The 16813-nt window shown below is 43.6% G+C and overlaps 1 long non-coding RNA gene across 17 annotated transcripts in view; it reads left to right on the forward strand.

The window, feature by feature from the left end:
• LOC132356824 (uncharacterized) overlaps window positions 1–16813 on the forward strand; it is a 551323-nt gene that overhangs the window by 134729 nt on the left and 399781 nt on the right. The gene's annotated exons all lie outside the window — the stretch shown is intronic.

The raw sequence follows: 16813 nt of genomic DNA on the forward strand, positions 1-16813 counted from the left end.
AAACTTCTCTTATATTTTCTTCCAGAATGGATTTATGTCCTTTTCTCTTTCTCTTTCTCGCACAAGACACTTGGTACCCATCAAGACGTGGCCCTGGAGTCTTTCCTTCCTGCACAGAAGTCAGACTCACCTGCTTGTTCCTTTCATTTCACCTTCCCACCCCCCCAGAGTGTTTTCTTTGCAACTTTCCAAATGCAAGAGTGTTATTAAGAATTCTCAAGAACTTGCTGACTCTCAAGTATGTTCTCAGAGGGATGGGAATAGGCAAATAATTAGAAGTCAGTCCTGTTCTGTTCTATAAGGACTAGTTTTTTTCCTTGTCTAGTACTTTTTGAAAGTTTGTGGTGTAGATTTTCATCAATTTGGGAGGTGGTCATTTTCACTTTTTTTGACATATGTCATTGGAATATGGGTAATTTATCACATGACTTCATTTTACTATCTTTGCCTGGAAGGAAGGAATGGATATTTTAGAGATGTAAAGAATAATTTATGGATTTACTGTACTTCTTATGAAACTCAACATGTCCCAAACTGAATCCATTATCTCTCCCATCCTCTATACATTCTTCCTTTTCACTTTGTGATTTCACTTGGCGGAACAAGTCTGTCTTCGTTACCTAAGACAGAAACCTCTGAGAATCATGTGATATTCATAAAGGTACTGGTGTATGGTCAGATTTTTGCTCAGAATGAGATGTTTGGGAAGTGGCTTATTTGTGGAAACGAATTTTTTAAAAGGTAGAATTTTTCCTTTTTTTCTGAAATACAGCATTTAAAAATACAATTAAATAACCTCATACTTATGGTTGCAACTGGGTGTATTGTTAAATAATCCATGCATACGTTAACTGAAAGTTCTATTTCAGCTGCTTATGGACAGAAGCCACCAGAGAGTAGCATTTTCAATTACTCAGCACTTCACACGCATTCTGTGTCTAATGAAATTCACTATTTGAAGGCCTTGCCTTTTGCCTCACGTTTGTGTTGTGAAGTAGGTCAAAACACAGCCTTGAGAGAGACACAAAATCCAATCATTGACCACTTAGATGGTCCTAAGAGTGTTGGTTCCTCCAACAGAGTGAGCCTGTAAAGAGCTGAGAATAAAATTAAACACTGACTACGTGAGTTGGAGCATCCTGGTGATGGAACTGGATTGGGGTGTTGTAATCTCACACCAGAGTAGGTGATTAGGTGAGCTGCAGCCTGGTTAAGGGCTGCGGGTTGTGAGACCACAAAATGCGGAGAACATGCAGTCTGTCTAGATGAGGGACTGAGAACAACTCTTGGAGAAAATGAGCTCTATAATATCTGTGCCCCAGGTCTCACATTACACGCCTGCTTGCTGAGGAGGCACCCTAGGAAGACACTCAGGAAGGTAAGTAAATTACCCTGGTTAGCAGAATCCCACTTTCCCAGGTAAAGTGTGTCCTTAACCTGGGAAAGCTGGACATCAAATACATAGAGGCATTAGAGGAACCCATAGGATTCAGACCCATTTTGTCCTAATTTTGGGAGTAAATCAGGGCAGTGTTTAAGAGAACAGTGCCCAATAAAAAGCTGAACATATTGGCTCTATAATTCCAATATAAAATATACAACTGAGCAATGGATTTGAGTTGAAAGGTATAAAAGTATTTCACCAAGCTCATAAAAAAATGTTGGAATGATTGCAAACCAGAGACTTCATAAGCTTGTAAGTTTAATTTATTTGATTTACAAAAAATTACTTAACTTCTTGGAGACATTTTTTGTTAGAATATCAAAGTCATTTGAGTGGTTCAAACATTACTTTTATAAATGTTGAAAATACTGTTTGGGTTTTTGTTTTGGGGTTTTGTCTGGAGAAAGCTGACCGCTAAGACATCAGCTTCACGCCAGCAGTCCCCATTCAGACCCCATTTTCTCCAGGGTTATCGAAGGTCACCATCCAGCCGTGCCAGAACCGGGACAGGAAGACCCATTCTTGCTGGATTCTTTCTTCCCCTCAGCGGCCCCCACCCCAGCACACACCCGTCCATTATCCTTCATTGTCTCACGGCATTTTCTGCCCACCTGTTTCCCTTCTCTCCGTTTCCCGGGATATAGTTACAGGCTGATAGCTCCGCGGGGGCCCCAGACTTGTTCTCTGCCAACCCACCGTACCAGCAGAGACGGGCAACACTTCCTGGGATACAGCTCAGGCCACTTACAGCATCTCCAGTTTAAGAGCCCGTGGTGGCCCCGTGCGCATCCTGAGGGGCCTCACAGCTCAGGTGCCAGCCCAGCCCTTCTGCAGAGGCAGCTCGGGTTCTCACCCTTGGTCTGTCATTCCCCTCCCTGTAAATGGTATGCCTTTCAAGGAGAGGTGTCTTGTTCACTGTTACATCCTCTGTACTTTGCACAGCGCTTGGCACGTGAAATGTGCTCAGTAAATGTCGAACAAATTCATGAATTGCTAACTAATTAACTGTGTAACTGATAGGCTTCCAACGCTGACATTCCTGTTTACTTATTCATGTAAGCCAGTGGTTCTCAACTCCTCTTCATTTTGCCCTCCAAGCAACACTTGGCAGTGTCTGGAGACATTCTTGATGGTCATAACCGGAGTGGGGTAGTGATTATGGCATCAAGCGAGCAGAGGCCAGGGGGGCTGCTAAACAGCCTACAATGTGCACACAGGGTACTTCCTCATGACAGAGGATTATTTGGGTCAGAGTATCAGTACTGCTGATGTTGAGAAACCCTGATACAGAGTAACTGTAAAGTGAAACCTGATACAGTGTTGAGTGGATTATTTTTCAGTTGTTAACCAGCAACAAAAATAGTTTCTTTTATTCCTAGGTAACTGTGTCTTCCCCAGACTTTAGAGATGATTGTTTAGTAGAACTTTCAAAGTGCAGTGTATTTTTTTTATCCCCGGTGGTAAATGTGGAGAATTAGTAGAAGTACTACTATATCACGGTTCCAAATTGCTCCCCTTTAAACACTGAAATGCGTCTCAACTTGTGTTCTCTATTGCCTCTTTAGATTTATAAGCAAAATAGACTCAGCTTCCTTTTCATTTGTGAGGTACATTAGAATTAAACTTACACACAAAGAGCCCTCACCCTAACACTTTTCCTCTTTGGGCAAGTACTGGCTGTATTTGAGGATTGTGAATGAGTTGACGGACGTTGAGGTGGGCCCAGCCGTGTGGAATTGCAGCACCGAGGCGCGGAGAAGAATGGTTGCCAGGTCCCCGAGCTTCATTGCTCAGTACAAGTCACTAAACCGACACGTTCCTTCAGAAGAATCGGTTTGCTTGCAGCGGTGGAGTCGCACAGCGTTGTCCTGTCTGGTGTAAGTGACGGACAGTTAGCAGCCTGGGAGCCACACAGAGTATCGGCTGGAGGGAGCATCCGTTGGTGTTAACAACGTGTAGGTGGATTATCACCAGTTGATCCATGTCGTGTGTCCGTGTGAACCAGAGACGCCTAACAAACGGCTTTGCTCCACATAGAGCAAATCTTACGCAGGTCACCCATTCAAGTAAATGGGCCGGAAGGATTTGGGATTTATTTTCTGTGAGAGCCAAACAAAATATAATTGCATCATGGTTTGTAGATTTCAAGTACCGATTCAGGCAGGGATCCAGTTCCTGTTGAGAGCGGTGATTGGGTGATGGCTGGGTGTACGCAAGTGCAGCTTGTGAGGGGAGGACTTAATCCACGGTTTATTTATTTACACTGGTATAAATTCAGCCCCTTGGACTTCTCGTGGCTCCTTCCCTTTGACTACTAAGCCAGCACTAAGTTGGTACAGCAGTTTCAGCCATTAGCCAATCTGGTGGCTAAACTAGGCGCTCAGAACGTGAATAATTAAAAAGTGGAAGCATTTTCATGCTGGTGAGTCCTGACTGATGAGAAGATAGCTAGTTAACGATCTATAGTTAGTTAACTAGCTGGAACTGAGACACTATGTGCAGCAATGTGGATTCCCTACATGTAGGCATGTGTAGGTATGCAGATAAATATTTGCAGAGGAGTTGGCTTTGCATTTCTTTGCCGTCGCCGGTTTTTGTGAACTGCCCTGAAGTGGATTAACGCTTTCGCTGTGGACCGTGTATGGAGAGAAGCAGCATTAACCTGAGCCACTAACAGAACAAAGCGGTGCACTGCCCACGTTGTGGCTGCTTGCTGAGGTCACCGCGCTTCTGGATAGATCGTATGTAAACATAGAACTCTGGACTGAGTCCTGCTGCTGCTGTGTTGGTTACTGTGAGCAACAAGATAGATGATCTGCAAGGGCCGGTGTAGGTCAGCGTGGGCTGACCGTGGGCGATGTGGTAGTTACAGCTCTGAATGCTGCACCGTTTGGGAGGTCATTCGATAAAACAGTATGTGGAGGAGATTCTGTTGTGCCTAATTGCTACAGCTCCTTTGATTTACATGGGGAAGCTCTCGTCCAACGTTACGGAAAAGGCAAGGAGAATGAAGTCTCTGGAAGTCTCATGGTGTGGCTTATTCTCACCTTTTAGAAGGGAGCTAAATCCCACTATTACTCAGAATGGAGCAAGAAGAATGCAGGCAAACCTGAAACTATGGCAGCAGATGATCTGAAAAGAGCTGAGCCTTCACCTGTTTCTTGATGTCACAGTGTGGTTTTAATTTCTTGAGTGGGAAAGAAAGTTTTGGGAGGAAAGCAACTGTTGGCTAAGGATTAAGTAATGAATCCAGATGGAAGCCTCCATCCAATTATCGCCATCTTTATTGGCCAAGTGGTGTGTGTCCTTTACAATCATGGGTTAGATATCAAACCAGCTACAGTTAGGAGTTGGGAGAGTACTATGAATAGAGGGAAAATGAAAGAGGGAAACACATAAATCTCAGTTGGGAGGTCAGGTAGTTAAAACACAACAAATGTTTATACATGAGATATTTAAGTTAGTCATTAGAACACCAAAGCTTTTGAAGCTTCTCTGTCCCAGTTAACAGAGGTTTACCTTTACTGTGTCATTTTAGATGCCAACACAACCGTTGAGAAAGAACAGAAGCAATTTTACACCTTGCAACAGTTTTGAGAAATAAAGTAGAGCCAAATGTGTTAACGGTCTTGAAGGGCATACACATTTGGTACACAGACAGGGCATAGTAGGTTCATTTCAAGATGACAGGTAATGTGCCCTTTACACTTGGGTATCTACCTTGTTGGTGGAGCCAGTTTTCTGCTCTTTTGCATCGTTCCATGTCCCTTGGTTGGGTCAGTTAATCCTCTAAATTCATTCCCCTTCTAGCTGTAGGACCCCTGTGGTACCTGGCATCAAGCCCCCATCTACTAATCTAACCTTGGCTTTGCACAAACGATGTAATAACCAGATTCCAGTTGCCCTTCTCTTGTGACATGCTGCCTGCCTTTTCTGGTTCTGGTCACCAGATCCATGCTCTGTGACCTCACTGTCCTTTCTGGAACCCTAAACTTCCGGAAGCTGGAAATCTCCCAGACCTTGCTTTGAGGATGAGCCACCTAGGAAGCATCTTCCCAGTGTCTGTCTCCATGGTAAGGGCTTGGGGGTGATTGGAAGGGAAGGCACAGCGGACTTCTCGGAAAGGTGCATTTGTGTAGCTCGCATGCCTTTGGTTTTGAATTTGTTCTCCTGGAGCAATCTTGGAGGCCACCTTGGTGGTGGTGCCGGTACTGGTGTGGGTTCCAAGCCGAATTCTCTGAGGCACTGCTGTCAGCTTACAGAGCTGTGCGGTGCTCCTGCCTGCCCCCTGTCCTGGTACATCTCCTCGTCTGGTTTGCATGGGTCTAGTGACCCATGAGACCTGAGTGCCTCTCCATCAAGTCCTATTGCTTGGTGCAATAATATGAGTCACTGTGGTGCACCAGACCCTTAGCACACCTCATGCCCTTGAACTCTACCACAAGTGTATCAGATTTGAAGTGTTATTCCCACTTTACGTAAGAAGAAACTCGGAGTCGGGAGTTTAAAAACCTGGTGCAGGTTGCATACCTATGAAGTGGCAGAGTCTGACTGTACCCTCAAGATTGACCTATTCCAAAGCCTGTGTGTTTAACCTGAGGCCGAACTACCGTCCTTCTGGATGACTTCTCTTGGCTCTTCTTGTACCCCTGGCTGGCTCTCTTCTTACCAGTGGATATGTCTTCCCTTTGTTGGATTGGGCTTTTGAGCAGCTCACCTTTAACAACTGGGCAGGTTTAATTTCTAACTGTTTTCCAATCTGGTGTCACCTGTCCCATCCCTGATACTCACACCATGCCTGGCAGAGTCCTGAGATATAAAGCAATAATCTCTATTTCAATACCCAGAGGAGAGCAGGGTTCCAAAGTCCATTCTGATCTAGATTTTCACTTAAATAAGTCTTTTGTGGCCCCTGCAAGACAAATGCACATCTTTGTCATTTTCCAGCTCTGCAATATTCCTGTCACATATGTGGAAGCACCTATTAACCATTTTTCTTATTTCCCATAAATAACTCCTTAAGAGTCAAGCACATTAGGCAAACCTTCCCAGTTTCATAAGGGTTTCATTGAAGACAGTCTCCTCCTCTTTAATACCACATGGTTATGCAAGTTGTATCATCACTGAAGGTAAATAAAGACTGCCCCAAATATTAAGCAACATTGTATATTGTCATGGTGGTGTGTTTATTACATTAGAAAAGTTCCAGCAATCCCTTTGTAAGTGGTTGTTCAGAACTCAGAACACATTTTCTCATATAAATTATGTTATAAACCCTAGAAAAATTCCTGGGGTAGCACACTGAAAAACTACTAAATCCATATGTAGCTGTGCTTAATGGTATAAGAAGAGTTTGTTTCATCCAGTTCCATTGGGTAAGCCATGTGTTCTGTATATGAACATTGTTTTGAATAAAATACTGCACTTTAAGTGAAAAAATTGTTCCTGCACTTTAAGTGAAAAAATTGTCATATTTTAAACCACTTTGGGTATGATACTCTCCTCTAAAATATATTAAATTCTTCCATCCCATCTAAATCAGGGTGTTTCGAATGTGTTATACTCAGGCCCTCACATTTGGAGATAAGAAAGGTACTGGCTTGTCGAAAAAAATAGTGTCACAATCTCTTTGTCTAAGCTCTTTGAATTTGTTCTCATAGTGAAGTGAAGATATGCTAATCTGTCAGTGGAAAAGTGGTCAGATACAGTATTCTAATGACTTACCAGGAACAGAACCATATTTCCTCCTTTCTCAAATGAGTGATTTAAAATATTGTTGGTGAATAAGGACTGTTTCAACTTAATGCTGTAGTCCGACCACATCCCATATTGTAACCTGGTTGAGTCGTACTTATTAGCATGGTGATATATCAGAATATTAATCTGGGTAAGTTTTGAGAATGATTTTGCTGTACTCTGATCTCAAGAGATGTTCAAATGCAAAACGGGGTTTTATTGCATTTGCTAAATTAATGCACCACTCCCCACCGCAGAAAAAAGCTTGTTACTTTTTTTTTTTAATTAATTAATTAATTTATTATTTTTGGCTGCGTTGGGTCTTCGTTTCTGTGCGAGGGCTTTCTCTAGTTGTGGCAAGCGGGGGCCACTCTTCATCGCGGTGTGTGCGCCTCTCACTATTGCGGCCTCTCTTGTTGTGGAGCACAGGCTCCAGACGCGTAGGCTCAGTAGTTGTGGCTCACGGGCCCAGTTGCTCCGCGGCATGTGGGATCTTCCCAGACCAGGGCTCGAACCCGTGTCCCCTGCATTGGTAGGCAGATTCTCAACCACTGCGCCACCGGGGAAGCCCAAAGCTTGTTGCTTTTAAGAACATTAAAATTGCATTGCCATTAGTCATTCCAACTCTGTATTCCAACATGGTCAGACCAGGTGAATTTTCAAATGATTTACATTTTATTTCATCTCCCATCTTTGCATCACGCAGTATCTTGAGGTAGGGCTTCCCCACAACAATCGTCATCTTGCAGTTACTGTGAGTACAGCTATGGGGCTGGTACTATGATCCACAGCCAAGAAGCCTTATTCATTATTTCTGCAAGTGTCAGTTTCATCTTTTTTAACATCAGCATCTTTTTCTTGCCTGTACTGAACTGGGAACTAGACATAAGACCCGGAAAGACAGAAAAATATGCTTCAGAAGAGTTCTTGGGCAGGGGATTTGCTGTGGTCAAACTCAGTAATATATTGTATAGAGAACTCTCTACTTTGTCAAGTGTCTAAATATCCTCAGTGGAAAATAACACACACACACACACACACACACACACACACACACACACACACGTTGGCTGCATCTGCAGCTATATGACTATAACAAACTGCCCCCTACTTTTTGAGTTCAGTGAATATGAACTGCTAGGTCTGCAGATGTGCACAACAAAACCTTCCAAGTAAACAGGTCCGTGTTAACAGGTATCTGAATATGCAAATTAAATTTTTCTCTAGAAATACTAAGGTATATATAAATTAGAGTCTTGCTTTAAATTTTATTTTATTAAACTGTGTATTTTGATTTTTTAATTGAGAAATATTATCTTTAATGTGATTTTTGGATTGAGAAGTAATCATAATGAAAACTGATAACAAACAGAGGCAACAGTGTCCCTTATGTGAGATGTTGATCAAGTCAGATCAGCACCTCTTTTTTTTTTTTAATTTATTTATTTTATTTATTTTATTTTTGGCTGCGTTGGGTCTTCGTTGCTGCGCGGGCTTTCTCTACTTGCAGCGAGCAGGGGCTACTCTTCATTGCGGTGCGCGGGCTTCTCATTGCGGTGGCTTCTCTTGTTGCGGAGCACGGGCTCTAGGAGCACGGGCTTCAGCAGTTGTGGCTCTGATCAGGCCCTAGAGCGCAGGCTCAGTAGTTGTGGCGCGCAGGCTTAGCTGCTCCGCGGCATGTGGGATCTTCCTGGACCAGGGCTCAAACCCGTGTCTCCTGCATTGGCAGGCGGATTCTTAACCACTGCGCCACCAGGGAAGCCCAGATCAGCACCTCTTGATGAATGATGATCCCACCTTAAAAAATGGAATTCAGTATATCTGAAACGTCTTTGACTGCTGAGAGGGTAGAAGGATGAAATGACAGGCGTAAGCAAATGTATTTTGAAAATAAAAGCTGGAAAAATAAATTTTACAATGTTTTATAGTTACCTCTGTTTTTGTCAACCTGCTGCAAACTAAAGGTGGTAAGTTTAAATGCACACATGGAAGAGTCATAAGCAGTGAGGTCAAAAATTACTTGTTGAGCCCTGTGCTACTTACGACTCTGTGAGGGACTGTAAGATGTGGGGGTAAATAGAGTAATTTAAAACACGAAGAGCCCACAAGTCAGTACTTAAATAAGAATCTCAGAACCTTGGGAGCAGCACGTAGTGCTTGGTAGTGTGGCAGGGTTAAAGAGGGCGTGAGGCCATGGGAATCGCTCTGGGAATCCAGAGGGGAAGTTGGCTGAGGCTGGGGAACAGTGAGGGCTCTCCGGGGAGGACGACTTTGACTTCGGCCTTGAGGGGTGGGTACGGTCTGTGCGTTCAGGGCAGGGTGGGCAGCCCTCTGCAGGAGGGGAGTCGTGAGCAACACCAGGTCGGCAGGTGCAAGGCCTGCTGAGGGCGTCCCCTGCCAGCACAGGTGGCAGGTGCATCGCCACCTTCTGGGCCTTAGAGGGGACGTGCGCTCACGGAGGAGATGCCGGTCACTCGGCACGGGCGTCCATGCTTTACCACCTCATGTGATTGAATTCCCACCGAAACCCTGAGACTCCAATGTATCATTTGCTCTTTACAAATTTGGACGTTGAGGGAAAAGCTAACAAATATGTTCAACAGCACCCAGTGAATAGGGATTCGAAGGGGGTCTCGTCTCTCTGCAAATCTGCACCGTTTCCACGACGCTGCTGCGGCTACGTGGCTTGCTCAGGGGCACACAGCCGGTTACATGTCAGCATCGATCTAGGACCTGGTCTTCTGACTTGCATTCGGGCACCTCTCTATTACGCTCTCTTGACGGCATCGTGCAGGACTTCTCACCTGGCTGAGAACTTTCACAGATCTCGGCCTTATTTTACAAAATAAAAAATCTTCTAGGGAGTTGGATCAGATAAATGTACACGGGAGAGAGAGGGAGAGAAAGAATCTAACTGCATCAGGGCTGCCAAGTGCCTAGCTGCTGGTAGAGTTTGGCGTTTTAACCCGGATCTTCTGACGCTAAAGCCCTAGCTCATTCTACGGTATTGATTTATTTTGAAATCAATGATCGTATGTCGCTTTATTTGGAATCTTAATTTGTGCACACTCCCTTTGATAAAATCAAGAAACTGTCAGCTAAAACGGACTAACCAGGAGAAATGTATAAAGATAGACCAAAGTCACTTTAAACATAGCAGTTGAAATAGTCTACGGTAGAGTGTAGGATCTACTAATAAAAACACGCAGAACTGGTTCACAAGTGGGCGAGGAAGGCTACTGTACGGTAGACAGAGAATGAGATAGACTCAGCATTTCTCCGCTGTGTCAAGCATAATTTGTAGTTATGTTGTACCAGAACATACTTATTCCAGTGTCCAAAAAGTTTTATTGTTCACAGACATCAAACATGCCCTTTTTCTTTGCATGTGTTTTTTTTTTTTTTTTTTTTTAAGCCATGCCATCCTGTGATTTTGGCAGGGGGCGTGAAACTTCTTTGTCCTTTAAGAACTGACTCTGCAGAAATCCTTCTATTCCCCATCTGTTTCTTCTGGGGATTCTTAAATTTTTGCCTCACATTTTTCTGACAATCATTTGTGTCTCTGTGAATCTCAAATTCATCCTAGGTACCTGTGCTTTCTGAAAATTGCAGTCATGTCTGAGACGCCAGGATGTGACTTACAAAACAGGACCCAGTTTAATAACTTCATCTATTTTCTGTTTCTCTTTTCAGAGTTAGTTTGGGCTTGCCCCGTCATTCCTTATCTGGCCAGCATTTACCAGAAATAAAAATATGTATTTCGATTGTTGATTCTGCATAAAAATAGATTATGTAAATCCAAACCTGAAACTCTGAAGGAAGAATGTATATTAATAAGTTGAGTAGATGGGTTTAAATTGCTCAGTGATCCTAAAATGTAAATGTTTAATTCCTTCCTCGTCTTGTTCCAGGCTGCCTGAATCTCTGTGAACCCTTAAGAGAGTAGGCACGTACATATATATCAACAGGGAGATTGAAAATAGTGGGCAGTGTTCGGCATGGGGGGTCCCCTTGCATTTCCAAAGGCTTTCCGCCTAAAGGTATTATTATTGTACCCAAATTTAATTTTCCCTCAAGGTCAGCGGTTAGGAACATTTTTATCTACCATTCTTTCTGAATTAGGGGTACTGGCATATACTGTTTCCTTTTGGATCAGTTTCTTTTAAGATATTATTATTCAGTGTGCCTTGGTTAAACAATTCTAGATGGACCATAAGATTGAAATTGTACTTATTAAAAACATTGACTGAAAAACACTTTTAACCCATGAATAAAATTTAATTCAGTTCACAACTGTCATGCTGACTTAGCCTGGGATTTTAAATGGTTTTAATTTGACATGGCATAGCATATTTCATCTGCTATATGTCAGTGTCCATTTTACAATAACTTAAGACAGTAAGCAGTGTTCTAATACATGATGCTAAAGCTGTTTTTTTCATTTTGTATAGGGACTTTCTCTTCATAGATGCCTGTTCTAAACTGACAAAAAGTCCAAGTTTTTTTTTTTTTCTTTCATTGATGTTTGTTCTGCAGATCGTTGTGATTTTGGTGTCCTCATGAGAGGAGGTGAGCTCAGGGTCTTTCTACTCTGCCATCTTCGCTGCTCTCCCCAAGTTTTTATCAGTGGGATTAAGGTGATGTGTGACTTCCAACTAGAGCAAAACCTTTGAGAAGAAATAACCTACTACCTTAAAGCAGATAATATTCTTTCTAAGGAGAAGGAAGAACTTTTTACTATTAAGATTCTAAAAAATACTAAATTTTCCTTGCAAAAAAGCTGTCATATCTTTATCCTCTAAGACTGCTCGTTAAAGAAAATACTCTGAAAAGTTAACTGTTCACCGATATCAGATTATCCTTTGAGTCTGTTTTTCAACTTGATTTCAAGGAAGAGTTTGAAAGGAAGTTACCTTACATTAGATGCTTTGAACACACAAGTGTAGGCATAATCCATATGAGAGAAATAAACATATATTTGCATTGTATCAGGTTGATTTTCATACACGATACCACACATTAAAACACTTAAGAAATGTATACAGTTTCCTTTTAAAGTCTGATACGTTGAACTTTGAAGTTTCGTTGTTTCAACATTTAAACAATTACAGGAGTATGAAAATTATTCTTCATTTTCTTACGTTCGCATTATCTTAGTGGGTCCCTCCTATACACCGGCTGTCAGCAAATGGCAGCCCCTGGCCAAATTCAGTCCACTGCCTGTTTTCCTGACACACATCCGAGGTCATTCATGTCCATATTGTCTATAATTGCTTTTTGCTGCAGTTACAGAGTTGCAGAGCTGCCCATGTGGCCTGAAAAGACAGACTTATTTACTCTCTCACCATTTACTGAGAATGTGTTGCAGATCCCTGGTAAATATCAATTTACATCATTTTTATAGGACCTTTAGCACACACAGGAAATGTATGAGAAGCACAGCTGATGAATTCAGTTTAGGACCGCACTAATGGGGATGCTATAACTTTGTTCTGAGCTCCGCTAAAGAAAGTACAAAAAGTATATTCATGGTTGGCTGTGAGAAGACTAAAGACATTTTTACACAATATATATCAATGTCCATTTCCAATGTCATTTCCAATGTCCAGTGATTTGATTTTAGGCAGTGACAGTGTTTTAGTGTATAGGGCTAAGGCTGTTTTTTAAAAATCATTTTATAGCAGCTAAAGCTTTATTATACTTAGCATATAGCTGTGCCAGCCAAAAAACTATTGTATTTAAAATAGAGTTTTAAAGATAGAATGGATCATAGACAAAATCTGACCCTTCCTTGAAGAGAGGAAAACATGCTAGAGAAATTAAATATTTTTCCTCACAATCACACTGTGATTAAATAACAGAACTAAATTTACATTCTATGTCAACTACTATTCCTCTTCTTTGCCTGTGAACCAACTTGAACATATTCTTGGAAGAAATATGAAAGCAGTTCAAAATTGATCCAAAAGTCATTGAATCTAATCTGGGGGCCTACAGACAAATTTCTGGTATTTAGCTGATTTTCTGCCATATTGTTTCTTCTTATTTTTTTTTTTTCTTCATTTTGTCTTCATTTTAGATTTCATTTAATCTAAAAATTAATGAACCACCCCCTGCATTGTCAAGACGGCTAGCTTTACACAAGACTCAGTATGAGGTCTCGGTGCAGTACCTTTGTCTGTGTTTACAGTTGCCTTGGTGCCAAGTGGTACCTCCTGCTTTTGTCGAGTAGTGAGAGAAGAGAGATGGGCTAAGTACATACATGCTGCGTTTTTCCCAGTGAATACCACACGACCTCAGTGCAGGTTGTTTGAGTGAACTTTGTCCTTCCGAGAAGAGAGACGCATGCCTGGGTGGTGAGTCTGGGGGGCACTGCAGTTAAGTATGTCACTCTGCAGTTGGCCATGCCTCACACATGGCGGCCAGATCCACAAGTATGTCCTAAGCAGCCATTCGGTGTCAGCAGCGCAGAAGCTTCGATCACATTAAATGAACAATAATTTGGATTTTATGGGTTTTGTTTGCTTTACTTTGTAAATTTCATTTGGTTTCATTATTCTGTAATGCTAGAGATTAAGGAGTTTGTAATCAGTTTATGTTTGCATATATTTACGTAACATGAAGAGGATCCTTTTAGTCAATGCTGGAGATGGAGGAGAACTTGACTGTTTTCACTGCTATTATTTTTCTTTTTCTTTTTTTTAAGTATTTGTTTTTATTTATTTATTTATTTATGGCTGTGTTGGGTCTTCGTTTCTGTGCTAGGGCTTTCTCTAGTTGTGGCAAGCGGGGGCCCCTCTTCATCGCGGTGTGCGGGCCTCTCACTATCGCGGCCTCTCTTGTTGCGGAGCACAGGCTCCAGACGCGCAGGCTCAGTAGTTGTGGCTCACGGGCCCAGTTGCTCCGCGGCATGTGGGATCTTCCCAGACCAGGGCTCAAACCTGTGTCCCCTGAATAGGCAGGCAGATTCTCAACCACTGTGCCACCAGGGAAGCCCCTATTTTTCTTTATTAAGACTCTTTAGAACAGTTTTAGGTTCACAGCAAAATGGAGAGGAAGGCACAGCGAGTTCCCATACACCCCCTGCTCCCACACATGCACAGCCTCCCCCATTGTCCACACCCCCTTCCAGAGGGTGCATCTGTTACAGCTGATGAACCTGTACTGACACATCATCACCCAAAGTCCATAGTTTACATTAGGGCTCACTGCTGGTGTTGGACCTTCTATGGGTTTAAGTAAATGTATAATGACATGTTTCTATCATCGTAGCATCATGCAAAGTATTTTCACTGCCCTGAAAATCCCCTGTGCTCCACCTGTACACCCCTCCCTCATCCCCAACCCTTGGCAGCCACTGCTCTTTTTACCGTGTCCAGGGACTTGCCTTTTCCAGAATGTTACAGTTGGAATCATGCAGTACGTAGCCTTCTCAGATTGGCATCTTTCACTTAGTCGTACGCATTTAAGATTCCTCTACATCTTTTCGTGGCTTTTTAACATAGTTCATTTCTTTTTAACCCTGGTTCCTATTCAGCTGTGCTGCCGTATCACAGTTTATGTGTACTTTCAGACACAGAAGACATCTTGGTCACTTTTTTTTTCACCTAAATTTTTTTAAATTAACATAACGTGTACATACCATAAGGTTTGCCATTTTAACCATGTTGAAGTGTCCATTCAGTGGCATTAAGTACATTCACATGGTGAGCAACCATCACCAGCGTCCGTGTCCAGAGCTGTTTCATCTTGCAGAACTGGAAGTCTGTCCCCGTTAAGCACCAGCTCCCGTGCTCTCCTCCCTCCAGCCCCTGGTGGCCAGCATCCTCTCTTCTGCCTCATGTGTTTGACGACTCTAGGGACCTCATGTGAGTGCAGTCATACACTGTTCGTCCTTTTGTGACTGGCTCTTTGCACGTAGCCTAACTGTCCATTTGGAGAGCGTCTGTGCCATGTGCAAGTGTGAGAATGTCTGTAGCCTCTGAAGCCCTTTCACCTGGCTCTCCCCCCCTGCCTCTCGTCAGACGCTCACAGAAAGATGTGAGCGCCAGAGACAGAGGGTTGCACTTGTGGCAGACAGAGAGGCATTTTAAAATGTTGCCCAGCGATCTGTGGGGAGACGGTTGGTGAGGCAGCCTCCCCTGCCGTTTTATTACCGTAGCATGAGAGGCATGGCTGCTGAAACCTAACTGCCAGCCGGGTGGGCTCTCAGGAGGTCAGCGTCCACAGGTGAGGAGCAATGCTGCTGGGCGCCTCTGCTGTGGCAGCCCTGGCTGGGCTTGGCACCGGCCTGTCGGTTGCAGGCGGACTGTTGACTCCCGATGCCCAGGCTGAGTACTGCGAAGGGGTGTAGTGCTGACAGAGAGCACTGAATGCTTCCAGAGGGTGTCCTTTCTGGGTTGTTCTGGACACATGTGTCCACTGACCCTGTGTGACAAATGATCACAGTGATGGCCACGCAGCAATGATGGCTCACATTCTCTAGCAGAAAGGATCCGTGTGGATTCCTTCCCCCGCCACAGATGCACGCTCTTCTCCTTAGACTACAGCAAGGCTTATCTCAGCCATACTGCTGAAGTGATGGCAGGAATGGACGGAACCATCTGGGGCTCCTTCCACCGGTAATAATGAACAGAGACAATAGAAGCCAGGTCGAAATTAACAAGATATCTTTGTAAAGACCAACCTTTCTAGTTTCTGGACTGTTTAGCATCCTTCCTGACTCTTACTATAGGAGGGTAAAAGCTAAGTAGCTATAACTAAGAGACAGCACAGGACAGCCAGTCCAAAAGACAGACATGCATTTCTCTCCCACTCAGAGCGTGAAGGCAGATCTGGCTCCAGATGGTCATCCAAGGCCCCAGGAGAGCAGGAGACCCTTACATCATCACGTGACTCCCAATGCTATTCTAGGGGTTGCAAATTTTAGCCCGCAAGAAGGCAAAGGGAAAGAGGCCAGCAGAAGCACCCATAAGGACCCAGAAGTGTTACGTGGCAGTTCTGTTCACATTCCCACTTCTGAGAACTAGGTACAGACCACATCTGTACTTGGAGAGCAGGAATAAAGTATACTGTGGGGCTTCCCTGGTGGCGCAGTGGTTGAGAACCTACCTGCCAACGCAGGGGACACGGGTTCGAGCCCTGGTCTGGGAAGATCCCACATGCCGCGGAGCAACTGGGCCCGTGAGCCACAATGACTGAGCCTGCGCGTCTGGAGCCTGTGCTCCGCAACAAGAGAGGCCGCGATAGTGAGAGGCCCGCGCACCGTGATGAACAGTGGCCCCCGCTCGCCGCAACTGGAGAAAGCCCTCGCACAGAAACGAAGACCCAACACAGCCAAAAATAAATAAATAAATAAATAATAATTAAAAAAAAAAAAGTATACTGTGGCCGTAACCATAGAACAACAACAGCAAAAAAAGGTGGGGTGGTTGGTTAGGGACACATTCAGAAGTCAGCCACAGTCCAATCTTTTATGCCCTGGAATATATGCACATTGCTTGTTTTCCATCCACAGGAACCCATTCTCAGGGAGGACAACCCCAGGTCGCACGCAGTGCGAGCATCCAGCTCCTGAGAGGGGTGTAGTTTGCTTCTTCAGGTCCATACGAGACTCCGCATCGCCCACTTTCT

The sequence above is a fragment of the Balaenoptera ricei genome, chromosome X, assembly GCF_028023285.1.
Source record: "Balaenoptera ricei isolate mBalRic1 chromosome X, mBalRic1.hap2, whole genome shotgun sequence".
Classification (NCBI taxonomy): domain Eukaryota; kingdom Metazoa; phylum Chordata; class Mammalia; order Artiodactyla; family Balaenopteridae; genus Balaenoptera; species Balaenoptera ricei.